The sequence below is a fragment of the Coffea arabica genome, chromosome 6c (assembly GCF_036785885.1).
Source record: "Coffea arabica cultivar ET-39 chromosome 6c, Coffea Arabica ET-39 HiFi, whole genome shotgun sequence".
In the NCBI taxonomy this organism is placed as follows: Eukaryota; Viridiplantae; Streptophyta; class Magnoliopsida; order Gentianales; family Rubiaceae; genus Coffea; species Coffea arabica.
Genome location: NC_092320.1, coordinates 45,178,922 through 45,203,748, shown reverse-complemented (window position 1 = coordinate 45,203,748; position 24,827 = coordinate 45,178,922).

Sequence of the window (24,827 nt, the reverse complement as noted above, 5' to 3'; positions counted from 1 at the left end):
CACTACCTGCAGGTTGCTTCTACATCAAAAAAAAAAAAAAAAACTCCTGACAATTAAAAGTGTCGGCATAGAATTCAATATCCTAGTGTTGTACTATAGCTATCCTGACACTTTCAATTATCAAGAAAAGGAATTTTTGTTGGCAGATGAGATGTTATAACAGCACTGTTTTCCTGACACGTTTGAATATATGAGCCTATCTCCATATTGGAAGGAACAACACTCGTCTGAGGTGTGAGGAAAGGTAAAGTGTCATATTAGATTATTTATACTGACACCTTCAAATGCCGTTCAAGGTCATTTTTGTTGTAGTGTGGTGTTTCCATAGTGTTGGGCTGTGGCTCAACTGGGACAATCTCATTGTTTGTAGCAGCAGCAGGAATCTCAACATCAGTGGCGATGTCAGGGCAATTCTGTCAGCAAATTCAATAGAGAGAAAGTGCAAGCCACGTGCTTTGTTTCACCGTGAAATGTGTAAACGGTCGTTTTCTAAGGGTGCAAAGTACCTATAAACATATTTCGGGGTGTATTGTGCAACAGCCATGAAATATGTGAACTATGTGAATATTTCGGGCTGTATTGTCCACGTAATTTTATATATAACATAACCTCCTAAAGTTTGAAATATTCACATAGTTCTATTGTGTTTTTATGTAAAGTAAAAATGAATACAATGTACCTTCGATTATCGTGGTTGATCCAAACATGTTTTGAAAATGGGTATATGATAAAATATCCGCTTAACTCTCTTATGATTTTATATAAATATCCATTTAATCCCGATATACAGTATAGTTTTACACAGCGGAGCCACGTGCAAGCAAGTGGGGTCAATTGACCCCACTTAATTTTGAAAAATTAGTTTTTAGGCACAGGTAATTTAAAAAATTTTAAAGTTGATCTTAGTTGACCCCACTAAATTTTACCAAATTCTCTTTTCTTATATACATGGGATAATTGCATAAACCTCCATTGAGGTTTCTGACACTTGCACTGACTTCCCTTGTGATTTGAAAAATTGCACTGACCTCCCCTGAACTTACTAATCTTTTGCAAATTCAGTCCAAAGTCCAAACGATTAAAATATTGTTTTAGGAAGTGAAATTAGAATTTTGTACCAGATTTGCCTTTTGTGCTACATGTCCAATGAATGACAAAGTACTACAAATCAATTAATAATTAATAAACTTTAAGGGGTGTAGTATAAATATTTGATTGTACTAGTAGGGTGTAGTACAAGTCAATTAACAATTAATATTTGAGAGTAAACTGGTAGGGTGTAGTATAAATATTTGATTGTACTCTCAAATATTTAATTTTTGTTAAATATAAGACCTACCAGTTTTCCTTTTGTAAAAATATTAATGTAACACTTTTTCAATTTTAGTTACAAACATTTATGTATTTAACATAAATTAAATGATTCAGAATAAAATGTCCATAAAGAGCCAATACTTTACTCATCTAATGGATGAAAGCCATAGAGAATTAATACTTTATGGGCTGTTTCTTTTTTTTTTTTTAAATATTTAATTATATTAAATAGATAACCTACCGATTTCTTTTTTGTAAGAATATTACTGTAACACTTTTTGAATTTTATTTACAAACATTGATATATTTATCATAAATTAAATGTTTGAAAGTAAAATATCCATAAAGGACCGATACTTTAAATGGGAAATACGTATTTGCCCATAAACTACACCCCTTAAAGTTTATTAATTGTTAATTGATTTGTAGTACTTTGTTATTTATTGGACATGTAGCACAAAGGGCAAATCTGGTACAAAATTCTAATTTCACTTCCTAAAACAATATTTTAATCATTTGGACTGAATTTGCAAAGGATTAGTAAGTTTAGGGGAGGTCAGTGCAATTTTTCAAACCACATGGGAGATCAGTGCAAGTGTCAGAAACCTCAGGGGAGGTTTCTGCAATTATCCCTATATACATTGACCCCAAACAATTGAATAATTCTTACCATCACCATAATTTTGAATTTATTTCAAGTTATTTATAGAAGTTAGTTCAAGAATAAATTCATCCAAAGTTTCCAAAAACAAAGGGTGAACTTTCTTGAATTGAGTGAGAAAATCAAATTTTCAAATTTTAAAGTTTCAAAAAACAAGAATTTTTCAAGTGGACGATAAACTTTTTTATTTGTAATACAAAATCAAGTTACTATTAGTTATAACACGGCAAAGATAAATTTCTTAAAAGAAACCCGTACAAGATCAAGTTGATGGTAATGCACAAATTATTTTAAAAAAATCAAGAGGTTCATTTAGTTACATTGAAAAAGATGTATTTAACAAATTCATAATGAATTGATTTTGTAACATCTTAAAAAAATGAGTACTCGTATGGTACAATTTGAACTTATATGTAAGCTAGTAATTATTTTTTTTAAAAATAAATTTTATTGTACTAAAATTTGACCCACTTAATGTGGAGTCTTAGCTCCGCCCCTGGTTTTACATCCTCCAAATAATCATTCTGTTGTAAGGTGGTTTGATTCTTGTTCTATACAGTGTTTAAGTAAGACGAATGCTAGCATTCCAACTACAATGTTAGGGATGTTATTTTTCATTAAATTTTCACACTGAAGTTGTGTACATATATTAAACTGTTAGGAGGAATGTATTATAATATACAAAATGATAAGGGGTTAATAGTGATTTCTTCAATGCAAGAGGCCTTGCATCTCTCCATGAAATTAACACTCACCCGATCAAGGTCATCTGGAACTAGAATATTCTATTCAGATGCCTCAAGCTCAATTCTCAGTTTGCCGACGCAGCGTGCGCATTTCCACCAGACCAAATGCTCACACCCGTCATCTATATATCTGCTCTTTTGCTACACAGAGATTGCAAAGTGCTGCTCCCTCTGTCCTAATATTAGAGCTATTTTTTGAGAATTCAATTTTTTCATAGAGATATGGTAATCATTATATATAGATGGGATGATATTGGTGAATTTATATATGTATTATTTGAATTCAAAATATTCTTCTGATATATATATATATATATATATATTGAGATTTCAAAAAATTACTTTTTCAAATGGTAAGATTAAAAAGTACATGTTTAATTTAAAATGATAATTTTTATTTTAAAATATTAATAAAATAAAAACATGATAATCATAATAGGACGGAGGATCAGTATATACTCCACTACTGGATATATTAAATTAATTAATGGAGCGTGTAATAGAAAAAGAAAAGGTCAATGGATATTTCTTGAAAGAAGTCTCCTTTAGAGAACCAGTAGTACGTGTACTTGACGACATTACCTGGAGAGATGACAAAGTTTTTTTTTTTTTTTTTTTTTGAAGTCTCAATGGCAAAAGCGTTTCACATTTGGTCCAAAGACTGCAAGCAACAGAGCATTAGACAATGCCAACTCTTTTCCATGCGTTTTATGTCCTTTTGATAATAACTAATACAACAAGCACATGGTGGTCCAACTTTTTCATGTGAACTGATCAGGGACACCATTGATTAACAAATGACAGAGAGAAAAGCAAATTGATCAGGTTACAACATGACAAATTTTATAATTTCACATCAAGACATGACATTTCCAAATGAAAAGGGTAAATTACTAAAAATCCCATATAGTTTTGTATATTATTACATAACCTCTTAAAATTCAAAGTATTCACATAACTCTATTGTGTTTCTATGTAAAGTGGAAGATGGATAGAAAGTACCTTCAATTATTCCGGTTGACTCAAACATGTTTCAAAATTGCGTGTGATCAAATTATAATAACCACTTAACTCTCTTTTAATTTTGTATAAATATCCACTTAATTCTAATATAGTTTTGCATCCCTCCAAATAATCTTCTTGTTGCAAGGTAGTTAGATTCTTGTTCTGTCGATGTGCTTAAGGAAGACGGATGCTGGTATATCAATTAGCAATGTTAGGAATGTTATTTTCCATCAAATTCTTACTTTGGAGTTGTGTAGAAATATCAAAATGTTAGCAGGATCATGTCATAATATACAAAATCATAAGGGGTTAACAGTACTGATTTCTTCAATGCAAGAGACCTTGGATCTTTTGATGAAACTAACACTCACCCGACCTAGGTCATCTAGAACTAGAATATTCCATTCAGATGCCTCAAGCTCAATTCTCAGTCTCCACAAAACCAAATGCTTTCACACTCGGCATTTATAGAGAATTTAATACTTGCATTGAAGGTTAAACTTCGGTTTCGTACTGCCAATCACTGTGTATTTTCCTTCTTTAGGCTGAGGAAGGAAATTGAAAGTACTTGTTGCTAAAAATTAAGGGTAAAAAATAGAAAAACCCCGCGATAAACCTAATATACAGAAAAGTATCCCGTAGTTTCAAAACATACAACACGACATCTCATGTTTTGAAATTTGATACCTCTCTCAAGCAATTTAAATTTAAAAAAAGATTTGTATTTTACCTCTATTCACGTGATATGGTCTCAAAATCTGAAACCTCTATTTAAATTTGCATTTACTTTCACATATTTAATTTTTGTTAAATACAAAACCTACTAGTTTTCTTTTCGTAAAAATATTAGTATAACACTTTTTCAATTTTAGTTACAAACATTTATGTATTTAACATAAATTAAATTATTAATAATAAAATGCCCATAAAGAGCTAATAATTTGTTTATGTAATGGAAGAAAGCCATAAAGAACTAATACTTTATGGCCCATTTCTTTTTTAAAAATATTTAATTTATATTAAATAGATAACCTACTGGTTTCTTTTTTGTAAGAATATTACTGTAATATTTTTTGAATTTTACTTACAAACATTGATGTATTTATCATAAATTAAATATTTGAAAGTAAAATGTCCATATATAAAGATTTGGTACTTTGAATAGATAATGCCTATTTGCCCATAAACTGCACCTCTTAAAGTTTATTAATTGTTAATTTATTTGTAGTACTTTGTCATTTCTTTACTAATACTACTTGGTATGCAACACAAAGACCAAATATGACACAAATTTCTCATTTCATTCCATAAAATAATAATTTAATCACCTGGACTGAATATGCAAAGAATCAGTAAGTTCAAGGGAGGTCAGTGCTATTTCTCAAACCACACGGAAGATAAGTGCAAGTGTCAGAAACCTTAGGGGAGGTTTCTGCAATTTCCCATATTCCAATATATATATATATATATCTATATCTATATGTATTCAGGAAGGGGTTTTTAGCAAAAACCCTTTCAATGACTTCTAAATTTCTCATTCTTTTTTCTAGATTTTTGTATTTATTTTAATACATAAAATGTAGTGGGTTATAACCCACCTTATCACCCATCAATATTCCCACTATCTCACTCCCACTATCCCACTATCTTAACTCATCCTACAACTACTCCTACAAATTCTCTATTCCCACTATCTCACTCCCACTCTCTCTTAGTTTCTTATTTGTTTTTGGTTCTCTATTCATTTTGTAAATGTATTGATTTTGTTTCTTTTATGAGCAGTAGTGGAAGATATTATGTGCAGAGACTTTAGCAGAACTCAACTTTCTTGTGAAGAATTGGAAGTATATTCTTGCCGGCTTAATTTTTCAGGTCGGTCCCCTTTGCCTTTTAAGTATGTTTTGCTTTTGCTTTGCTTTTTGTCATGAATGATATTGCATTGATTTTCTGATCATCCATTATTTCTGAAAATTTTTTACAAAATCCTATGAACGGTTGTTTGCTTATTATTACACTGTAAAGCAAAGATAGTCAATGGTAGGATAAAGTATAAATACAAAATCACAATCACATTTCTACATAAGGTATTGCTTGTTTATATAATTGCGGATGGTATAGGTTCATGATTGAGGGTTTTACTATTTCTAACATAAATTGTATATTATAAAAATTTATTTGTTTGTATTACTGAAAATTTTTTAATTATTTTTTATTGCACATTTATCACATAAAAAAGGTGTTACGATAGTTATTTTCATAATTTTATTACAAAAATGATCGTGCATGAAATAAAAAAATATTTTTTGATAATAAAAAATAATAAAAAATGGTTTATAATTAGAAAAAAACAATTCAGATACTACTAATAACTAAGGCACTATACGCCCATTATTAAAATTGGATTAATTTTTAATTTCGTCAGAAATCCTTTTGGCAAAATTGCATTCTAGCCTTTTTTTTTTTTTATCATTTTCTCTCTGCATTGACTGCAAAAATTTTCATTTCACTTTTAATGGGTGGGCTTTCAAAATTGGTAGAAAGAGAGTTTATTAGCATTCAAATAACTGTTCTGTGTTGCATCTTTTTGAGATGCTAAAGAAGGCATGAAATTTCTTGAAGGATGGTATCCTACTTTTTAGAGTTTGAATCACAATATTACCTTCATTTTTTTGTATTTTTGTATTTTTGCATCCACTGGATTAGAAAAAACGCGTCCTTCTAAGCTTGGATTATGTTCAGCAGTGATGCCAAAGACTTAACGATATCTATATGAAAAAAAAACCCAAGGGACATAATTATATATCATACCAGATATCAGGAAACTAATTGCATAAAGAAAATAATCCTGACTCATATTTCGGCGCTCTACCTGACTTAAGACGGTGATTTTTTAAAAAAATCTGGTTTCTCTTGGTATTTGAAAATTTTCGAATTCTAACTGAACTTAAACCAAAAGAATAAATTAAAAATTATAGAGGTTGCCAAATTAAAAGATAATATTGAATTGGATATAACATAGTAGGGACTACGAACCAAAATCTTTGAAAAACAATTCTGTATCCAAAAAATAAAAAAAAAACCTACAAGAACAAACTCATTTTACCCAAAAAAAGAAAAGAAAAGAAAAGAAACCTATAAGAACATACGCCCTTTTCCAAATTTAATAATTTATCTACATTATGAACATATTATAAACTAATACATTCCTTTTTATTTAATATTAAAAATTGATTTTAATATACAAGTGATAGCAGAGGGAATGAAGCAGTTAGCGACATGTGAAAAAATCGAAAAGGACAAAAGCAATTAGAGGGATAATGTCGCACAAAATTCGTGGGTTAAAATGCAATTTGAGGTATAGATGGGAGGCATTTTAGTGCATTTATTGGTTTGTTTTCAATAAGTGATGGTTGGTTTTGCAGGGTTTGGGGGGTCTACATGTACCAAAATATATTTATATAGGGATTACTTCATTAACTATGGGTGCTAATAATAATTCTATTGGTGCGTAATTTTCATTTGATTACAACACAATTGTATTAAATTCTATTGATGCTACTTCTATATTAACTATTGTATTTTTTTGTTAACAATTCTCATACAATGTATCACTTACTACACATAAAATAAATACAAAAACTATTTATTTTTGATTTAATATATATATTTTTTCTAGATCAGAGAAATGAAAATATTGCCTCTCTTCAAGTTCGACAGCCATCCGCATCACCAATACTTTTGCGTGATCATGGTAAATATGCAGTTTTTTATATCGTCAAAGATCGTGCATTTTCATTTGTAGTACACACTCCACAAAATTCAACATAGTTAATTAAATCATCAATTTTGGCTTTTGTACTAAAAGTGGATTGGTGTGAAGAGTGTTCGCAACTTCAAGAAAGATTATCAAATCGAATGCTTAGTATTTGTAAGTATTTCATTTTAACAACATTCAATTACATTCATTTGTAGAAATATATCATTCCCTTTTTTAATATAATTTTAATTTTTTTTCAGGATCTATCTTTCGAAAAAAGACAGTTCTTGAATGATATACACATTCTATTATATTTCAAACTATTGTTAAACAGATATTACATTTAAATTTTATTGGTTCAATTTTTTCACCTTTATTTGTTCATCATTTTATTTTTTTCAATAATGTCAGTACCATGCGTAGCACGGGTATTCACACTAGTATATATGTATGTATATAAGTATGTATGTATACACGCATTGTATGTGTGTGATATATATAAGATGTGACTACATAATCTGTAATTAGTATCATAAGTTAAATTTCTACTTACTATTCATTTTCTAAGGACCCGCCCACTTTATTCAAATTCATATTGGCGTTATATGAGGATAAAAGTTGAAAAAGATACCGGCCCATTTATTGATCACTTTCATCTAATTTCTCCATCCTTCTTTTATGTTTCTTCTTGTTGGAATCGTAGATCTACCCAGCAAACTGGTGCTCCATTCTTTGCTGTCTGTGCTGGCAAGTGATGGTAGTAATTGTCCTTTTTCTTTAACATGAGGTTCCTATGTGTGTATGTGTGTGTCCATATATATATATATATATACACAATCTGGAAATAGTATTTGGATTTAGACACATAATCTGTAATTGGTATTAAGAATTAAATTTCCCACCTATTATTTATTTTTTAAACGTCCACTCACTTTATTTAGATTCCTAACTTATTTGGCTATTTCACTAAAAAGCGTAGAGGTGACCGTGGCATTTTATGAGGATGAAAAGCAAAAAAAGGTGCCAGCCTCTTTATTGCTCTCTTTCATCTGATTTCTCTATCCTTTTTCTCCTAGTGACTTGCAATGTTTGGGCCATCATTTCAGAAAGGTTAGGTGTTGGTCTTGGCGAATTTTTGATAGGGATGTAATTTGATCTGTTTGTTGGCATGCAATTGGTTAATCATTCAACTATTGCTACTGCTCTATGCAACTTTAATAAAAGGGTCAAAACTAATAAAGAGTGAAGTCATTGAAGTGGTGATGATTTATTAATCACAGATATTGATCACAAAAAACGCAACTGCTTATCAAAATACTGTTCATGATCCAATGATGCTTGCCTTCAATAATTTCTAGAGAACAACGCAATATGCAGAAAGTATTCATCAATGGTTTCCTGATGGAGCTTACTTAGGCTTTTCTTCTTGGTTTATTATTTGGGGTCCAACTTCGCATCTATAAATGAATGTAACAATTGGCAAGGCAAAAATTAACGAGGGTAGTTGGAATAACTTGTTTGGTGAATGCAACAACCGGCAAGGGCTTACGCATCTGACAAGTCTTCAATTCTGAGGGACCAAAATTGGCAGAAGTGATCTTCAACCTATATGTTCTCTCTCAATCGATTCATGAAAGGTCTTGGACTTCCACATACACATCTGACAAGTCTTCAATTCTGAGCGACCAAATTGGCAGAAATGATCTTCAACCTGTATGTTCTCTCTCAATCGATTCATGAAAGGTCTTGGACTTCCACAGAAGCAGATGAAACTATTCAATTTGCCATTCCACTTATAGCTCGTTGATTTTGCAGAGTGACATGAATAAGAGTGCGAATAGATACCAGTACATTGTGGCTTAACTCTTAAATGAGAATAAAATCAGAATTATGGTGAAAAAAAAAGAGAAAAAATCTATATGATGGTTAATTATGTGAACCTCAACTTTCACAGGTTTCTTAGATTGGAAGACGATGCTAAATATAAGTGAAACTTGATGAATACAAAAGTTAGTAAAAGTAAGTTAGCAACTGGTATAGAGATGGTTGGATTGGGTAGTCAAGTGAGAGAAATTGTAAGTAGGAGATCTTTGTCACGTCCCAAGCCCGCATGCGCCCATCACGTGACATTCACTGTATTTTCAAGTCCCGCTCAAGAATACAAGACAACATTAAACTAGACTAAACTTTAAAAGTACTAAATAATATAACTAGATAAAGTGTGGTACAAATATTATATGAAGGATAGTCTACGAATATCCAATAAGTTCGTACATTTATTCTCTAGTTGAAACAGTGGAAACAAAAGTAAATAAAACTAACAACTAGAAGTAGCTAGCCTGCTAACTTTTGTTCACTTAAAAATTAATAAAAGTTGTCATCGGGGTCTTCTACGTAAATCAGCTCATACTCTTCAAAATCTGCAAAGATGATAAAAAGTAGGTTAAGCGTAGGACTGTCAATGGGGCTGGGCCAGCCCGAGCTCGACTCGTTCAGCCCGACAGAAAGCCCGATGAGCTCGATCATTTAGTGAGCCGGTCTGAGTTTGAGCCTAAAAATTAGACCCGAATTAAATGTGAGCCGAGCTTGGGCCTTATTAGGCTCAAACCCGATATAGGCCCGGCCCTTTAATTACCTATATATATAATATTTATATTTTGATATTATGTATAATTATATATTCAAATATATTTTTACTAAATACTAAATATATATATATATATATATAAATTACAAAACACAAAAATACATCTAAAGACTCTTTCATGAGCTTTCTTAAGAGCCAATATTAGTAATGCATAACTAAATCTCTAATTTTTCTTATTGGTTGAGTAAATTTTTGTATTAGCATATTATTGGTTGATTTTTTTTGGTCTACAAATACAAAAATCATCAAGCATATTTGGATTTAAATCACAAGATTATAAAAAAAAGTTTCAACTTTTAAAGATTTATTGGCTTATGATCGCATGTTTTATTACTATTTTTCATGCATTTTAAATGGATTAAATATAAATATTGTTGAAAATTTTTTTGGTTTATATACTCTTTAAGAACTATTATTTGTTCATGTTTAGTTTTAATATTATAGTCTTGTAAATGTTAAATTAGTTTTACAACTTAATAGTTATAGTAATTATATTAAGAAAATTAAGGAGTAATAAGTGAGATTGGGCTAAACCCGATTAAGGCTCACAACCCGAATATTATGTGAGCTGAGTATGAGCTTCACATTTACGAACTCGAAACTCATAACCCGAAACCCGAAAATGTTTCAAATTAAATGAGCTGAGCTTGAACTCATCAAAGTCCGGCTCATTAGGCCCGATTGATAGGTCTAGTTAAGCGACAAGTCGCTCAGTAGGTAATATCTACCCCTCTGTTGGACCATGCACTCATAACTTTATAGATACATACATATACAAATCAAATTATTTGCACATCATTCACATCTAGAATCATGAAAATAATGTTATGAGTAAAACAATTAGTAGTAACGAGTGACAAAACAATTTTAACCGTACATGAAAGTCAGAAAGTCATAGGTCATTTCATATCAATTCATAAGTCTCTTCAGATCAGCTCATAACAAGTACATGTAATGACCGGCTACTAAATACTCAGCCTAGAAATTAAACATTTTCTAGGTGGGCGACCAATAGATTTCATGACTACCGATTGATCTGTGACGCCTCTACTTCTCCCTAAAGCAAACCAAAGGGTATCTGCGGAACACCTACCAAACTCTCGCCAGGACTCACTACAATCCACAATTCAAAAGTCCGAAATACTTCAAATAACTTCAATATATAATTAAAGTACTCCAAATTATTGCATGCTTACAATTAGTTAGCTTTCAAGTTTAATACAATCCAAAAGAATATGTACTAAAACCATGCGCTATAATACGACTTACGGTCTTCAAAAAAAACAATCTAGTACCATTCACGAGCACTCTTGATCTCGAACCCTATTGAGAAAAACAAAAATATGGAATGAGCTACACAGCCCAGTGAGATTCCAAGATACTCGAGCAGTTTTAATAAATTAAGTAATTTGAGCATATCACATGTATGGTTCAAGGTTGCATATTTGGTGCCTTAACATGAGATAGTTATCATTGTACGAGTAATTTGAGTATAACATAAGCATGGTTCAAGGTTTCACATTGGCATATTTACAATAAGACAGTTTTCATGATACAGAAATAAACATATACTGAAGGATACGATGTTCCAGTGGAACCATTTCGGTCAACTTCACCTTTAACTCCTTGTCCCCTCGGTTTGTCTGGCCATCACTTTATCCTTTCAGTGGTAGTACTCGAGTGTACCGAAACGGTGTTCCAAAATTCCAACCTACCCGACCGACCGAGCCCAGTCCTGACTCAAGTAGGTTAGTAACCAACGGTAGGGCCTAGTTCAGGTTAGAACTTACAATATGCACAAGTAATGAAGTAAATTGGTGTACGGTAAAAATTTATCATTTTTGTAGGTCGAGTGAGATAAAGTACACACTCGCCTTAAAATGGTGGCCAATTTCATATGAGCAATTATCATTAACACTTAACACTTAAACACATAAGCAATATGCGATAATTTCATATGAACATGTAATTTACGATAATCAAATAATCAAGTAAATCGATAAACGGTAAGTAATCACGGTTAACGGTAAACGGTAAACAGTAAACGGTAATAGTTAGACATTTACCATTTTAGTAAGTCGAGTGCGATAAAGTACACACTCGCCTTAAAATGGTGGAAAAGTTCATAGAAGCAATTATCGGTAGCACTTAACAGTTAAACACATAATGACCATGGAGTAAACATGTCATAAAATTATTCAAATCACGTACTCCTATATGGAACACTCACCTATTCAAAACAAGTGAGTAAATGATCAAAAAAGTGTTTAGGCGTCGGTTTCGAGTTCCTCTTGAAGGTCCCCTTGAGCGCCTGAGCAAATAATAACGAACTATTACATATTATCGCCTAAAATCCCTAATTACCAAGGAAGATTGCACTCTTGTACAATCTAAGAAGATATCCTAGAATGAGCCTTAATTTTTCGCAAATCAAGGCTCGAAGTGGGGTTTTAATAATACAAGGAAAATTTAATTTTCATCTTGAAATCAAATGTAAAACGGTCAAGCAATCTTGAAGGAAAAAGGTGAGTTCTAAAAACTCAATTTCCTTTAAGTTCGGAAATTTCAGTTTTGACAAATAATTTTTGAAAAATCGTATCTCATTCTCTGTAAGTCCAAAATTGGAAAACTTGGTACCTTGGAAACTAATTCCAAAGTACTAAAAGTTCCTAGAAGGCACTTTTCCATGATTCCAAATTGAAGACATTCAAATTTCGGTTTCAAGTTTCTAATTTGAACTCCCAAGACAGCTTTGAAGTTGGTTTTCAGTAAACTTCAGAAATTCAGAAAAATTCACGAAATGTGAAATAGCCTCTCCAATTTGAAAATAAATTAGAGTTACAATCAAAGTTTAAAAAAAAATAAACGAAACAAGAATCGAAGTTTTGAGCGCCAAGATATAGTGGCTCAAAGTTACTAAAATTTCTCACCAACCAAGGGTTTTTCAGATTTAAAATAGGAGGTTTAAGACTTTGGTTGAACATTGGAATGGACTTGTAATGGTACCAAATTTGGTAGTATTATCCTACCATATGAGAGCTATTCCTCTGTCAAATTTCATACAAAAATTCTTTCGGAAAGTCAGTTAACAAAGCCACTAAAGTTCCAAGAATTTCCAAGGCAAATTTGCCTTATACTTCAGTTTTCCTTTTTCAAACATTTGGCTAATGAAATCTTCTCAAACATGGTTCATTTATGAAGACAAGGTCTAATAAACATCCAAGATATGTTTGATAGGTGATTAACACCAAGGATTTCGAATAACAAGTCCCAAATCAAGATTAGCTATAAATCAGTCCAGAATTAGGGTTTTCTTTCATGAAGACAGCTTTGAAATCCGGCCACAACTCACTCAATTCAATTCAGAATTGAGTGTGATTAGTGGCATTGGAAACTACATTCATAAGGTTACAATTTCTCAGAAGGAATCATTTTAAAATTCTATTCACAACTAGCTCATATTTGAGCATCAAGTCGCAGCTCAAAATAGGGCTTCTAGTACAGACGAGAAACAAAACAGGCAACTTTACAGGATTGGTCTGGCTCACTCAAGTGGAATCAGGAAATGAATTTTATATCATTGGAAAACTAGAATGTCTAGTTTCTAATGCCACAAACGGCACTCGACTTCGACGGCTGAAACAAAATCACTGCCAGAGAGGCTCTAGTTACGTTTCCAGTTTTGCTACATTTTTGAAAGCTCAACTTTTGGTCAACCAAATTGGATGATTTTTGGTGGAAACTTTCCACACAACCCACACAACATATTTACATCAAAATCAAGTCAATTGAACCACAAAAAAATGCACTAATGGTCACGGCAAAACAGGGGCAGAATCATTACTTTTGCCCATCTCACTTCCTTTGAGTTTTCTTTCACAACACAACTTATTTTCATTAGATTAAGCACTAATCCAACATAAATAACATCAAATCTCATCAAATCAGTTCGTCAAGCTATGATGGGATTTCATAGAACCCACTCACAAGATTTCCAATAATATAAAGCTACTTATATGAATCTATGAGTTCATAAGTGCAATACAACTTATATAAACCAAGATTCAAGAGGTTGATCATCATTTACCTCCTTAGATGGCTAGAGTAGAAATTTTCGGTCACCTTAAGCTCAAGAAAAATTGTGAGATGAAACTTCTTTCCTAACTTAGGTTGATCACCAAGTGGTTTGCAAGTTATGTGTAAATTTTGGAGTGATTTGATAAAGAAATGAAGTAAGAAAGTGAAGAGCTTTGGTTCCTTCTTCCTCCTCTTGGATGGCCGGCTGCTATGAGTGAAGAGAGAGAGAGTGTGTGTTTGCTGAAAATGAAGCTTCCTTGAGAAGCATAAGTGTGTGGCAAAAAATGTTTCAAAAGTCAACCAGGAATAGTGCGCGTTCGCGCGTGTTTTGTGCCCGATTCCTCTCTGGTTCGTTTCACTTGTGCACTAAACCTCCAATGCTCTTTCTTAAACATTATAATTATTCACTCTTAATAGTCTAGAATAAATTCTTTAAATCTTCAATTAACTGCTCCAACTTGATATATGTAAACTTTCGATTTGCACGCGTTACGGTGAAACTTTTAAGAAATTCTTATAATGATAGTATAACTAATCCATACTAAGGTAATAAATCATGAAAATAACTATTTTAGAAATAAAAACATGAGTCCTCACATGAGTCTAGTATTAAATTTCTCAAATCTCCAATTAATTTGTACCAGCGCGTCTTTCGAAAAACTTTTGGCACGCGCGCGGTATACGCTTAATTTTAACTCACTCACATCTAATTTTTCAATTAACTTTTCTTAGTCTACTACTGATCATTCTTAATTCTCCAAGACTAATGTATTCTCGGATCGAACATAGCCTCGAAAAATGTGTACTCCTTATTTCTCGCTAAACGAGCTCTAGAATAATTAATTTTACTAACGAGACCTGTTAAAAATATAATTGAGACATTATTCCATGTAAATAAGTTTTAAATGATTGAAATAAATTATTCAGAGAAAATAGGTGAGTAAATAATTAAATAAACCAGAAAAATAAAATAAAATAAAAATAAAAAAATTCGGATCCTCACAACCTTCCCTCCTTAAAAAGAATTTCGTTCTCGAAATTCATACCTTCCGTAATCTCAAATAACCCTGAACCTTATTGTGTGATGATTTCATATATTCTTGCAGATGCCACTGGTCGGTTTCCTCCTCTATCGACTCGTGGAGGGATAGTTCTATTTCCTTGTAAAGTAGTTGTTTTTCGTGGATACCGCGTTGGACAGTCGTGAACTTTATGGCTGGTGCTCCCACATCCCATACACTTTCTCCCCTTTAACCAGCAGTTTTCTTCGGCATGATTCGTCCTTTCACAACATCTATAGGTTGGACGAGACATTGTGACTTGACTTGCTTGCGAGGTTTTCTTTGATTGTATCTGTCCTACTGGAGTTTTTCGTGATGTAGTCCCTTCTGATTCCTTTATCATGAGTAGTGAAGGAAGTGATAGTTTTATTTCATCCGCTCTTTTTCTAACTTTGGGTGGTGGTCCAATTTCTTTTAGTCTACTATCGGATGCATCTCTTTTCCTTACTTGAAAGGCTCTCAGTTGAGATTTTGTACTTTCCACCCTTTGCGCTTTCTCGAGAGAATTACTAAATGTTTTAGTCTGTGCTGCGGTAAGGGCATCTTGGATTTCTAAATTTAATCCTTGGATAAACCGTTTTATTCTCTTCCATTCCGTAGCCACCAATTCTGGAGCATATGTAGATAATTTCGTGAATTGTGTTTTGTACTCAGCCACACTCAAAGTTTCTTGACACAGCTTTATAAAATCGTCTTCTCTTTTTTCTTGGACTAGTGAAGGAAGAAATTTCTCATTAAACTCTCGTACAAAGTTTATCCAAGTCCTTGGATTTTGATCCCTTTTCCACTTGTTTCTTATAACATTCCACTAGGCTCGAGTTGAAATACAGCAAAAGTGACTTGTCTTTCTTCTGTGTAGTCCAAGGCATCAAATATATTCTTTATATTCTCTAACCAATTCTCAGCCACTTCTGGGTCAGATCCTCTAGAAAATTTGGGTGGGAAGAATTTCTGAAACAGCTCCAAAGCTCGATCCTCCCCTATCTCTCGATTTCCACGTTGGTTTCCTTGTCCAACCCCCTGACCCTGTTGAGCTACTAAGAGCTCTAATACATCCGTCTTGCGAGTTAGAACTAATCCCATTTGGTCGTCTCCTTCCCCAACTCTTGGCTCAGCGTTTTGATCAATATCAGACCCATTATCTACTCGTTGAGTTCGGGGTTGTTTAGGTTGGCATCCATTTCGTTGTCCTCTAGTTTCCATGTTCACAACTAATCTAGATGCACATACATAACCTCACACTAAGCCATAATTGAACAACACACACATACCAGCAACAACTTTAAAGAAAAATGAAATCACTTGCACAAATAACATTATCACCATACAAGTAAACACAAACTAGAGCTCATTAAATCATAACACAAGTTATAGTCAAGTAAAGTTCATACCAAGTCAAAGTCAGTAAACAAAAGTAAATAGGTGGTTAACAAAAGTACATTTATCTCAAAGGCACAAACTCTTAAGTTCTACTCCCATTGTCCCACTACAAAAGATCACAAGTAGTGCTTCACTAAATTAATTGGAACTAGATGATTCACGGTCCCTAACACGTTCAACTTCATTCCCAACACTAATCTTTTGGGCTACGAACTTCTCCACCTCCCACTCTTAATTATTGTGCCATTTTAACCAAACAATTATTGGTTTCCTGTAACTATTCACGTGAAATATCGATTCGTTCTTATTCCCCACAAATGGAAATTTCAAATCCTTAGCATTGCCCTCAACTCTTAAGTACTCGGGTACAAGAATCCAAAACAAGGTAATTCACAACTCGAGCCGGCCGGTCTCAAGAGTAAATCACCACATTTGAGATTCCTACCCAACATACATATCTAATTTTTCCCAAATATCAAGATAAATGGATTATACCTATCACATTCATGATTCATAGCTTCACTCTAGAAGAGCACGTAAGTTTTTACTCATCCACATAGTAAGAACCATAACACTACTTGGCCCAATCTCACATCGCGCAGAGACCACACGAAGTGGTTCTGATTTTTATCCCTACAAGTGGTCACTTATCTTTCAAACCAGTCCTACAGTCTGACATTCTAAACTTATAAGCCTAGGATATACTATAAAGATCTGAAATATAAGCTCTGATACCAACTGTGATGCCCCCACTTCTTCCTAAGGCGAACCAAAGGGTATCCGCGGAACGCTTACCCAACTCTCGCCAGGACTCACTGTGACGCCCCCACTTCTCCCAAGGGTGAATCTTAGGGTGTCTGCGGGATGCCTGCCCAACACTCGCCAGGACTCGGTACACATTCAATTCAAACTTAAGAATAACCAATCAGTACTAAAAGTCAAAAATATAAAGGAAGGTCAATTCCTTAATAATCGATTAAATCTTACATCATAAGTTACCAAAACATCTTACAATTCCAAAATATACAGTTTCAAAAAATTGACTAAATGAATACATTCAAAATTCTAATCAAAGGCCATCAAGTCGATCACTCCATCATTCCTTCCATTTCAGCTCCTGTTAAAGAAAGTAAGTCTAACAGGATGAGTAGATGCTCGTGAGGCCAAGAAAACATGCAAGACAATTATTTCAATAATAATAGCACTTACACACTAGTGAGACTATAATATTCAAGAAATTTCACAATTTATAATAAACACTCTTGAGTAGGATATAGAAGCTCTTCGGAGCAAATGATTTCTTATTTTGCCCAAGCTCAATTTTTAATACCCTCTCGGAACGACACCCCGTCCCCCGGGTAGGTAATTGAGTTCACAGCCTTTCACGTATACCATGTATGTTTCTGAGATGACTTGAGAGTTACCTCCAACATAAATTGGTGTGGTACTTACTATCGTTCACTTTATAGTTGTGGGACGATTCGAGAGGTATCTCCCACCTGAATCGGTGTGGTATTTATTATCGTCCAGAGGTCGATGAGACATCGCTCCAATCGACTTAGAATGCTTTAGGATTCTAAGACGATTCAATAGGTACTTCCCACCCGGATCGGTGTGGTACTTACTATCGTTCAGAGGTCTAAGGCACTGAGACGATTCGAGAGTTACCTGTGGCGACCCCACTTCCCCCTAAGGCGAACCAGAGGGTTGGCAGGCCGTCTGCCTAACTCTCGCCAGGACTCACGCAAGCGCTCTAGCTCAAATCCTTCCGAAGAATAACCTAAACTAATACAACACCTACTTCCTTTCAAATAGGTTGACGACTAAAACCACATTAACTTCAGAGATAACAGCATCTGAAGATAGCCAATCGACGGCTCTTAAACACCTCACGCATTACTTACAAGAAGTAAAGTTTTACAATCCCAAAAACATATAATTTCATATAACACGAATATATACATACAAGCCAACTATCAGCAATCCCAAAATAAAACTATATTGTTTAATTCAAAGTACGATACAAACCGCAAAACGAAGTAATAAAGTTCAAATACATTCATAAGAAAAGATAAGTAGCTCAGATTTCTCAAACTTCAAGACCTGTCAAGGAAAACAATTAAACGTGGGGTGAGCTAAAACTCAGTAGTGCCCCAAAACATGCAATCAAATAAACAAATATCAAGTATTGATTTCGACTAAAGTAAACAAATAAGAAAACAAATAACAGCACAAGGTAGGATACAGGGGCTCTCAGGAGCCATTCTCCTTGCTTGATCAAAAGTCATCATAGTTGACTCTCCGTCAACTCTCACTACTTACGGTCCATGTAGATCTTTTTCTGTTTCTTAACCCGTCACCAATCATACCCCTGTCCCGGGCCCGCACACCAAATAAGAAAGCGGTAATACTCGAGTATACCCTTTGGATAACTAGTCGAGAGATTCACCCAACGACGTCACGAAATAAGAAAGCAATAATACTCGAGTATACCCCTTGGATAACTAGTCGAGGGATTCACCCAACGATGTTACGAAATAAGAAAGCAGTAATACTCGAGTATACCCTTTGGATAACTAGTCGAGGGATTCACGAAAACATTTCACACAAGTCATCACTCGAAAGGCTAGTGCGATAAAGTACACACTGCTCATTTCGATGGATCAGAAACTATTTTTGCTATTATCACATATCAAGTCAAGAAAGCACTTTAATCACGTAGGCATGGAACAAGCAGGGACACTCACCTAGGAGTGAAGTTCAAAGGTCAAGCTGGGAATCAAAATCCGCGTTCTCGCTAAACCCTAAAATACCAAAATTTAAAACTATAAGTTGGCTATACCAGCTCTAGGGTCATGTAGGAAAATTATTCGTATGTATGACTGATTTATTTTCTTGAAACAAGTCGACAAACCACTAAATTTTAAAACTAGTAAAATATTTCGTATAGTTTTCCTTAAAAATGCTTTTCCTTCTAAAAACGCAACTCGAACTGCTTTATTTGAGTAAGTTTTCTTGCCGAACAAGTTTTCCTCTAGAACAATTAGTCAAGGCAAATTTTAAAGAAAGAAAAGGAAGTAAAACAAAGTCTAGGTTCTAAAAATAGTACAATCATTTTCTAAAAATGTTAAGGCTAGCTTAGGCTAAAGGAAGAAATGTCGAGTTGGCAAAGTTTAGGCAAAAATACTACATACTAAATTTTATCGTACAGTACTAAATTTTATTGTTCAATACTAGGGCAAAAGTATATTTAATTAGCTTGATCAAAATTGCTCAAGTCCACCGGGTCGAAACGAATTTCTCGATTCCAGTTCACAAGCACATTATAACTCGGATTTGCCAACATAGCAAAATCACATTTCCAACAGCAAATCACCAGGGCTTCGTCAATCATTAGCCCTAGGTTTCAACAGATTCATTTTCTGATCAGAAATAAAACAAATGACCAAGGCTTCGTCAATCATTAGCCCTTAGCATCCGACAATTATTCCTTATAGCAATATAGCCAAAATTTCAAACGTTTAAAAACTCCAACATGTACACGAACACAAAGACAAAATTTGTAACACTATCTTATCCAAGATTTCAACCAAACTTTCATTGTTCATCAACAAGTATAGCTTAAATATTTTTCCAGCAATTGTTATTCCAAAATACCAAGAATTCCATCTCAACATTTTAGCTATAATAAAATAAACTTGTCACCCCAAACTTCACATGCACGACCCTCTTAATATGTTCTAGAGTGAAATCAACAAGTGTGGATTATTTTACAGCTTTAAACAACATTTTTTTTAGAACTAACATTCACAAAAGGAAATCTGGAAAGAAAAAAAAAAATTCCTTTAGTCCTTTCTTGATTGAGCTGAAAAATTTTCCAGCATTTACATTCCAACATTTTTGGTTCAATCTTCCAATATATCGAATATTTCATCGCTAAACAACTTACACCGCTTAGAATACACATCTCTCACGCATTTCTAAACCATTACAATCCAAGGAAAAATTCCAGAAACCAATTAAAATTTCCAGCTCAACCTCGCGGCTTCCAAAATTTTTCCAGCAGCTTGTATGACCTGGATCAAATTTTTCTTCGGCTAAAACAGTGTTTTAAGTACTCCATATGGACATGCAAACACGTAGCTAGCTAATTAACATTCCCAGGTCGAGATCAAATTCGAATAACAGCTGCAACCCTCAAAATTTCCAGAAATTCTGTTCAGTTAGTTTCGGATGAACATGCATGTAACAGATTTCATTTTGTTTTTATTTTTATGATTTGAACCAACTAACTAACTACGTGCGGAGCTTAATCATCTTGTTATTAGCTGGCTAATCATATTTATAAGCTCAGAACAACAGGTTTAAACCAAGTAAAGCTGCATTATTCAAGTCAAGTTCTCGGCAAATCCAATTTCTTGCGCACATCAGAATTTTCTTTCTTAAACTTCTCATCCGAATGCCTAAACTCAACATGCAAGGCCATAACCAGCTTAATCATCCCAGTTCTAGTTAGCTAATCACCATTTCATGCTCAGATTATCACAAATGATCAAATTCTGAACTGCATTATCCCATTTGTTCTCGGTAAACCCATTTCTTCTTCCAAATCAGATTTCTCATGTTTTGATTTCATCATCAGAACACACAATCCAACATGCAAGCTCTTAAACACTATCATCTACCTCTGAATAACTTAGTCTAGCTCAGAAATTACCTCAGCTAGATGCTCAGCTCACTCGACGAAGATGCTGTCAAATTTCCTTTCGGCTCGCACGAAAAATTGGGAGTGTTGGTCTGATTTTGGTTACAGGGGGGGGCGGTTGTGGTGTTGCGGCTGGAACTGATGAAATGGTTTCAGTTGGTGGAGGTCAAAGAAGCAGAAGGAATTCACGCACGGCTTTCCCTTTCTTCCCTCAAGCTTGCGGTCAGAAACAGAAACGAAAAGCTCGCGAGTTTCTTTTCCTTCCTCTCGGATGCAAGGTGCAGCTCACTCTCTCTCTCTCTCTCGTTGATGATCATGAGGTGAGGGACGTTCTTGTGGTTGAGGTGAGGTGAAGCAGAGGAAATGGCGCGCGGTTGGGAGGAGGTTGAGTGTTTGAGAGGTTGTGTGTTGAAATGGAGAAGAGTGCATTGGCCGAATGGAGTGGTGGTATTATAGGGAGTTGTCCGAGAGTGTTTGGGTTGCATGGTCATGTGTGAGATAGTGGAGGGTGTTTTAGACTTTTCACATCTTCACCTAAAGTCCACGTACGTTCTAAATTCTAGTCTAACTCCATAGTTTATCCCAAATGTAATTTAAACGCCTAATAATGCACTAATCTCGCTAAATTTTGGTTATCGAAATTTTATATCTTAAGTGTGTTTAATATACTTGTATCGATTTTGTCTAAACCTTATCGATTGCATTTTAATACTAGGGTTCCTAATAACCTTTATCATTATTAACGATTAAAGTTTAGCTATCAGAATTCAAAGAAATTAATTGTTAAATCAATGAAATAATTTACCTTTGAAATATGAATTTAATGTAATAAAACTAAGAAGTTTAATAGTTTAGCACAATTCTTTTATTTTGTACATAAAATTTATTTCTACGCACTTATTTAAAAACAATTAGATTTAATGCTAAAATTTATTAAAGAATTAAAAATGCAAATGAAATATACACTGATATTTATATATATATTTTCAGGGTTCTCACATTACCTCCCACCAAATCGGTATGGTACTTACTATCGTTCAGAGGTCGATGAGACATCGCTCCAATCGACTTATGCAGCCATAGCATAATTAATCATTTCATGTCATTCAAGCATTTAATACATTCAAGCATTCATTTCATTTCCATCAAGTCATGTAATTCAAGCACGAGTCATTTATTTCAAATGAGAACGAGTGCGACAAAGTATACACTCGGCTCTATTTTCAAATATCAAGTCATTGATAACAAGTAAGCACGTATTAAGTTCTCAAGATTTCGACTATTCATGCACGTAAATATCCATGTACAATTACCAATCATATTCATTCAAGTAATAAGTATCACGTAGTTACACGAGAAAGAGGACGAGGGAGATAAAATACACTCTCACCTCGGCAAGTTTACGTATCATGCATAACATTCGTACAATTAATATCTCAATCACATAAGCATTTAACATACACTTGACACTCACCAAATAAACAAAGAAGAAATGTCACTTGACGTTCAGGCGTCCACCGTGGAATCCTCTTGAAGGTCTTCGTGCGAGCCTGAGAAATTAATAGTAAACAATTACTTATAAACCCCAATTATCAAGGAAGATTGCACGCTTGTACAATCTTAGAAGATCTTGCTAAAATGAACCTAAATTACTCGCGAATTAAGACTCAAAAGAGGGGTTCTAAAGTACAAGAGAAATTGAGGTTTCATCTTTGAAATCAAGTGTAAAATGTTCAAGTAATATCGAAGGAATAAGGAGGATTCGAAAAACTCCATTTCCTAAAGATTCGGAAATTTCAGTTTTGATACGAGATCTTTGAAAAATCGTATCTCACTCTTTACAAGTCCAAAATTGGAAATATTGGTACCATTGAAAACCTCTTAGAAAGTACTAAAGTTCTTACAAGACAATTTTCCATGATTCCAAACTAAAGGTATCCAAAAATTAGCTCAAAGTTACTGTTCTGGGGCATTGAAGACAGGTTTAGGTTGATTTTTGGCCAACTTTGAAAATTCAGCAAAATTCACTTGATCCGAACTAACCTCTAAAATTTGGAAATATATTAGAGTTTCAATCCAAGTTTAAAACAAAACAAATGGAACAAGATTCAGTGTTTTGAGCACTAAGATACGGTAGCTCAAAGTTACCCAAATTTCCTTACTAAACAAGGGTTTTCCAACATCAAGTCATGAACTTTGGAAATTTAGTTGAACCATAAAACGGCCTCAAAATAAAACCAAAATTAGAAGTATAATACTACCATATAAGGGTTGTTCCTCTACCAAATTTCATGGAGAAATAAGTGCAAAAAGTGGGTTAACAAAACCGTTGAAATCATAAGAAATTCTAAGGCTAAACTGCCTTTGAACTTCCATTTTGCCGTTTCCAAACATTTGGTCAAGGAACATCTCAAACATGGTTCATTCCAGTAGGAAATGTTCAAAATATATTCAAGGTACATTCGATAGATGATTTACACTAAGAAGCTTCGGATAACAAGTCCCAAACCATAGTTAGTTTCAAATCTGTCCAAAACACTGTTTTCGTTCACAAAGTCAGTTTTGAATTTCGATCATAAATCACTCAATTGAACTCAGAATTGAGCGTGGTTTGTGGCATTAGAAAATAGACTCATAAGGATACATTTTCTCAGAAGAAACCATTTTCGAAATCTGTCCATAACCAGCTCATACGTGAGCATCAAATCGCAGTACATAATCTGCCTCCCAGTGACAAACGAAACAGGACAGCAATTTTTAAACGAATGGTTTGGCTCACTCAAGAGGAACCAGGACATGCATTTTATACCTAATAAAAGCTGGGAATGTCTAGTTTCCAGTGCCACAAACGGCACTCGATTCCAACATCGGAGCGATGAATTATAGCCGAAACAAGATGACTGTATGACAGTGACGGGAATCATTTTCCAGTTTTCTAAACTTTGGAAATAACTTCATTTAACCAGCAAAATGATATTATTTTTCCATGAAACTTTTACACAATCAGTATAACATGTAAACAACATAAAAAAATCATTAGAACCTCAAAATCTTGCACAAAAGTGGTCGAACAATCCAGGGGAAAAATTGTCACTTTTTCCCATTGCACCTCATTTGAGTTTCCATCAATAACCCAACATTAATCCACCAATATAAGCACTAAACCAACATTATTTCATCATCAATCACCAAATCATTTCATATATCCAAGGTGGGAGTTCATAGAGCCCACCAAACAAAAATCCATCATAAACAAGACTACCCACATGCATGCAAGATCTTATATATGCTTTACTACTTCCATAAGACAAGATTTAAGGGCTTGATCGTCATATACCTTCTTAGATGCTAAAGGTCAGATTTTTGTCCATAAGAAAGCTCCAAGAAATCGTGGAAATAAAACTCTTCTCCTTGCCTAAGTGAATCTCCAAGTGGTTTGTGAGTTGGATGCAAATTTTGAGATGAAATGGAGGA